This window comes from Sinohyriopsis cumingii, chromosome 7, assembly GCF_028554795.1.
Source record: "Sinohyriopsis cumingii isolate HCF-2022 chromosome 7, ASM2855479v2, whole genome shotgun sequence".
NCBI classification, from domain to species: Eukaryota; Metazoa; Mollusca; class Bivalvia; order Unionida; family Unionidae; genus Sinohyriopsis; species Sinohyriopsis cumingii.
This window is the reverse complement of record NC_142967.1, coordinates 53315950-53322274: the sequence shown is the minus strand read 5'-3', so window position 1 is coordinate 53322274 and position 6325 is coordinate 53315950. Positions and strand designations below refer to the sequence as shown.

The window sequence follows — 6325 nt, the reverse complement described above, 5'->3', positions numbered from 1 at the left end:
GTACGTTGGACTTGAAATCTTTAAACTTCATCGTGTACGTACAGGCCGTGGTTCAACATTTTCTAGAGGAGCGCTTTTCCGTCTCTAGAATGTGGTAGTACTTTTCAGGGTTTAGTAGTGGTGGTGAACTTTAGTTGGGTGTATATTCTCTGGGTCTTTATTCTGGCTCACTCATGTCATCTTCAAAATCTTTAGCATGACTTTGAGCAAAGACTTCAGCTACTGTGCGAGATAATAGGTCACGTTTCTGTCTCTTACTCTCTTCTTCTTTCTCTACGAAATGATGCGATCGTTTCGTCTTGACTGCAAAAAGTCAAATGACCAAATTTTAAACGCTGTGTGTCCCTATATCATAGTCAGGCCAGTGTCTTCCTTATATAAAGGGTCGGTGCCTTCCTTTCCAGTATTATTTTCGCTCTCAAACCTACCAGAACGATAGACGAACCAACACAAATCGAATTTATGATCAAAGGTTTGCGAGGTGTCATACGAAAGTTTTCTTCAGGCAAGACGACATGCTACTCTATCTTCTTTCGAGATAAAAGTCAACATACTTGCTATATCTGTCAGAAAAAAAGGGCATTGGGATATACAATGTCCAGACCGTCAAAAACGCAAAACAGGTGTCTAAGGAGACACAAGTCAAGATACCTGTCATCATTGTAAAGAGAGGAGAGGGGTTCCGAACAGGAAGAATAATATTTACACTCCCAAAAGGAAGAACCCATACACGCCCAGAAAGAGAGAAAAGATAATAAAAGAAGACGAGGAGAAACTGATGAAGAAGAGGAAAGACCTGTTAAAGTGACGAAATTTAAAAAAGGACACTAAAAAAAAACACAGAAGAATTTTGTAAGGTGTTGTGTTGTGAATTGGATTGTAAAATTTGTAACAGAATAAATCAGAAAGAAAACGTAAGTGTCCCGTGGTTCTTGCTTTAGAATAAGGACCTACACTCATGCATTCACACACGTCCATCATGGGGCAAAGACAATGGAATTTTGAGTATTTATTGATTTTTGGCAAAATGAATACTATCTCTTTTCGAAGGAAGTGGGTGAACCTGAAATGACGGTCAGGTGTTTATTTTAGTTTAAAAAATTAAACTCAGGAACGGAAAGCAATCAGCTTGAATTGCATTTAGCCTTTAGCCAAGGCATAATTCTGGACTTGCTCCTGTCAATGATTTGGTAGAAAAGGTTTGTATCTCAGGTGTAGTAACAGGGTTGGACTGTTTGGCTCGGGAAGGTCTTTTTCTCTTGGGACGTATTTAAGGTCTGATACATTTGTTTCAGACTCCTTAACTCTGCCAAAATGTCTAAGAGTACCGTCATTGTTGACTTTCACTATTCTTTTTCTCTCTTAGACGTTGTTTCTTCTCTGCTGCTGCTTCTTCGTCCTGTCTTTTCCTTCTCCTTGCCTTTTCTTTCTCTTGCTGTTGCTGTTGAAGGAGAAAAACTTGTTCTGCTTCTTTCTGCTGCTGAAAATATTTCTCCTATTCTTCGTTCTATCTCTGTTTAAAATTCTCGACGTTTGGTAAGGAAGGAGAAGGTGGCGAAAGTGCTGACACCGGAACAAGTACTTGCAAAGAAAAGAGAAAATCCACTAAATGCCAATTAAAATCGGTCTCTTCAGGAAGTAAGACCGTGTTGACTTTTGTAGCCCCTGCTATGCTATTGCTCCTGTTCTCCACGGCCGGCACACCCCAATTCATCGTCTTTTTAGTTTCCGTCATGTTTGAGAACTCTGTCGCATTGCTTCATTGCGCACAGACGCTATCGCATCTTTATAGGGAATGTGACGTCACAGGCAGCTCTCTTCGGGTTGTAAGACAGACTCCGCTCTGTGACTGAATTTTGTAACTAGCATTAGGAATGATAAAAGAACTCAATCCTTTTCGATCCGCGCTCCCACTATAAATAACCCCGGTTCACTTCATTTCCTTCACCTGTTCTCGTCACAACGTTGAATCATCTACTCTCGTATCGTCGATGCTGTTCCGTACGGACTTACCCATGTATGTTAAATCATCATATACAATCATCCGGTTCATCGATATGAGCCTTTAGAAAGGAAGGATCGATGTGGAGAGACAAAGCTGTCTGAAGAGGTTCCTCATCTACGGTCCAGAAGTTAGAGAAAGTTTGAGGAAGAGAAAACGCGATGCCCTCTATGTTAATGGACTGGTGTTAAAAAATCCAACGACTCTTTTCAGGGCCACTCCACTATCTCGGAAAGATTTGCACTCTTGCCTAAAATCCTTTAGTTGATTTTATATTTTTATTGACTCAAAAACATTTATTATCTTGCCTAATTATTTTAGTAGATTTTATATTTTAGGTGTGATACACTGATGTTTATCAATCTATGTATATGCGTTATATAAGTATATCACTCTACTGTATTTGTCTCTACCTAGAGTAGCGCGTAGTCAGGTCAGCCACTTGCAACATTGTTGCCAGTGTCCAGTACCGTGACGTCACCCACCTGTCCCATTCCTATTGTCCGTATACAGTCCAAACCTTTTGTCGCTATACATCTGGTCGCTATACAGGACCAGGGTGTGCCTAAGTCTGTTGTCGCTATACAGACCGAGGGGGTCTTGTAATGCATATTCACATTGTCGCTATAGTGCCCCACTACACCTCTTTCAGTCCTCGATTATTAACCACCTCGATCCTGTGTTTGTACATAATAATAACTCTTCTCATAGAATAGTTTATAAATTCATATTCTTTTTTATTATTAAAATTATTTCTTTTTATAAAAGGACGGTAACAACAATATTGTTTTAAGGTAGCCGAATTTCCTAGGCAAAGTCTTTCACGCTAGCATTACAATTAAATTTTACTGTTCCATACTACATATAGGCGCGTGTGACAACTGGGGCCAACGTAGTGAAGTTATGGGTTGTAGAAGGCGTTGTCATATCTCTATTACCAAAATCTAAAATAAACAGTATCAGACTTCTCAAGAACATGAATGACTGTCTGACTTCAGTGTACTGAGTGGAGATAAGTTCAAAGGAATGGGAGTTATATTTAATGTAAAGATACAATTTTGATTGGGCATATATAATTGTCGGCTCATTAGTTAATGTGTCTTAGTTGAAACAGACTGGGGAATGACGTTTGAAATCCTGACATCGGATCAGACTTCTACTTACTCTCACCTTACATACCAAAAATAAACAATTAATTCCATCTTTTTTATTTGAATGTAACTTGCCCGATTTGTCGTTATCAAGGTAACTTAAAATAATACATGCATGTATATTGACAGTGCAGAAATGACGGCGAATTAAGAGAAGACAATGAAGAGTTCGACGAAATATGGAAAAACGTTCAGATAGAAAGAAAAATGAATAGTTAGGCATTCACATAGATATATAGTAAAGGAAGGTACATATGTAGTTATGTAGGCAGACAGAAAAGCAGTCAACGAAATATTTTCTTTTTAAAATTCTTTATATAGTACACGCACTATGGCAGACGATACATTTTGTTTTCTTGAACACGACTGTCAAAGGGTTACTCTTTTTACGGTTACACCCAGTTATCATAACCTGTTAATGGAAAATAAAACGTACTAGTATAAATTTGTATGAATTAAATACAATATTGGCGACTAATAATTAAACGAGATATGAAATGATATCGCGGCCTATTTTTGTGAGTGCGTATGAGTTATTTTAACAATGGAATTTTCATATATATTTAATAAATCTCAACGTATATTTAGATATTCTGTTACATACAGGTTAAAATGAGATATAATTCTTATTTATCATACTTAAAAGGAAATCAACATATATAATACCTGTTTCGATTCAATCGCTCTAAGAAGATAAACACTTTTCATGCAAGGAGATATTCAACGTTGTGTCATAATTAACGGTCAACACACAGTCTTTGGGAGTCATCAAATATCATCGATATTGCATGTATCAATGTTTGTCCGAGTGGTTGAGATAAAGAAAGCATGGTATAATAGATGCAATATATGATAATTAATATTAGCATAACAAGACTAATTATGTTCTAAGGATATATATATATAAACTACTCAATGTTTTAAAGTTAATTAGACGGTTAAATGAAATTTGAAAATGTCAGCTCCACGCCAACCTCCAGTTGCAATTTGGTTAGAAATGCAATTAAAAAGGTAATTGTTTGATATAATTTAAAATTAAGTACATTTCAGATTTATTAAAAATAAATGAATAATAAAATAAAGAGCTAGTTTGTCATATTAATGCTGATGAATTTGAAAAACAAATTATCTAAAATATAAAATTTTAGTAAAAAATAAACCTTATCAGTATATGCTGAATCGACTACCTTAATAATATGGCTTATGATGTCTACTGTATCCGTGTCTGCTATATCCACTGTATCCACCTCTGCTGTATCCAGAATAGCCGGGTCCTCCGTGATGGCGACGGCTATACCCGATTCCCGAGTATCCACCGCCACCGCGAGAAGATCCACCAAACGTGTATCCATGGCGCCTACTAGGATAATAACCACTTCCATGGGAATAACCCGGTGCTGCTATGGCAACAGCAACCAGGAATAATAGAAAGATTGCGACGACTTTCATGATGGTTAAAGGGCTGGAAAAATCCGGCAATATTTTGGTCATTAATAACAATGAATGATGTATGTTAAGCGTAGTTACATTTCTTGAATTGCTATTGTTTTCCAAAACGTTCGCTAAATGGTGATGACAATTTGCGTTTAGTACGGTGTAGCTAAAATAATAGAAATCAAACGATGTTTTTAAATTCAGTCTCTTTTCTGAAACTAAAAAATTATATAATATTTACAAGTCATTATGTCTTTTTGCAGAACTTTCTCAGGTGCATTTAAGTGGAACCAAAACAAAGCTTTGATACGGTTCAGACGTGAATTTCATATAATTAATAGTTAAATCTAAGTATGATAAGAGTCCGAAATACAGAGAGAAATAATATAATCTGAAAGCCTATTATTTGGCATTGTCAGTGCGCTTTATCCAAGTCCATTTGACACATAATACTGTCTTAATAGTACAATGCAATTATAGAAAGCTATCTCAATGCAAATTCTCCTAACATATACAATTAGCAAAACTAGAACAATTGTGCTTCAAGGATCATAGCTATTTGTGATTTTTTACGAACTGGAAACACCATATTATGTCACGAAACATTTGTGTCGAAATTCACAATATATCTTTTACAATAATACCAGTACCTATTTACAACGAACTCCTTATTAGGTAAATGCATTCTTTGTTTGAAACGTGTATTTAGTTTCCTCTGTTCAATGTATACATACTATATATTTCATTAATTGGTGAGATGCCAACGGGTACAGGTGCCCATACATTCCATCACTCTCTTCCCCATTTATGTATTATTAATCTGAATGAAACTTTGCATTAGGTGTTCGATGAAAGAGTGGGAGATAAATAGTGGGAACAAATAAAATTCTAACGTTCATATTAATAATCCATTCCAGAAAAGACAAACAATTAACAAAATAACACATCCTAACGACTTATACTCACTTTATTGCAGACACGATACATTTCTGTGTATCACAGAGTTTTCTATAAATACAGCAGAGAGAGAGAGAGAGAGAGAGAGAGAGAGAGAGAGAGAGAGAGAGAGTACTTGCTTGAGGGTAGCTTCCTTCTGGTAAGAGCTGGAACGAAACTGATATCTTACTAAAAGCCCGTGCTTATATAGTTACTAGGTGCCATTTCAATCGTTGTCTTGTGGAACATTTTTCACATGAAATCTTAAAAATCTATGTCATCAATTATTATTTTATCATCGTTCCAAGCCACAGAACTTCATCGCTCATAATTAATTAAATAAAAAGTTAAGATTAAATTTGAAAGAGACATTTCTAAAATGAATGATTTTCCAATTTTTTCAAAAGAGGTAAGGTCGCTTCAAAAATAAACACTGTCCCTAAAATGGAAATAGCTGGGCTATGAAATGCATGTGTCTGGATTTCAGCTTGAATTTCCAAGCAATACATCATATTGCTTATTTCTATACAATACAACAAATATGGTAATGATTTCTCCAGAATGGGCATATCAATCTAGCTTTTTATGCACCGAGATAATGCATTGATTGTTCCGGTATGCTCGTGTGAGGGAGCTTTTGCCATGGTGACTCACACATGTTACAAACCACGTTTGATGGTCTGCTCATGTGGTGAAGAAAACCAGCATTTTGAAGCGAATCAGCGAATCTTCAACAAAACACAACATTAAGATGCATATAATTTGAATTATATATCTTAATAAGGTTATAACGAAATAAGGA

At 36.0% G+C, this 6325-nt stretch overlaps 1 long non-coding RNA gene across 2 annotated transcripts; it reads right to left on the bottom strand.

The window, feature by feature from the left end:
• Window positions 1-3448: 3448 nt before the first annotated feature.
• LOC149795261 (uncharacterized) lies at window positions 3449-5793 on the bottom strand. 2 transcript variants are annotated; one of them, XR_016422294.1, is made up of 3 exons: window positions 5664-5793; window positions 4341-4615; window positions 3449-3565 (listed from the first exon to the last, which is right to left on the bottom strand). It is a non-coding gene; the product is annotated as an uncharacterized LOC149795261 (long non-coding RNA). The 2 variants fall into 2 exon arrangements; XR_016422295.1 differs by having other exon boundaries at window positions 5660-5684.
• Between the last annotated feature and the right edge of the window lie 532 nt (window positions 5794-6325).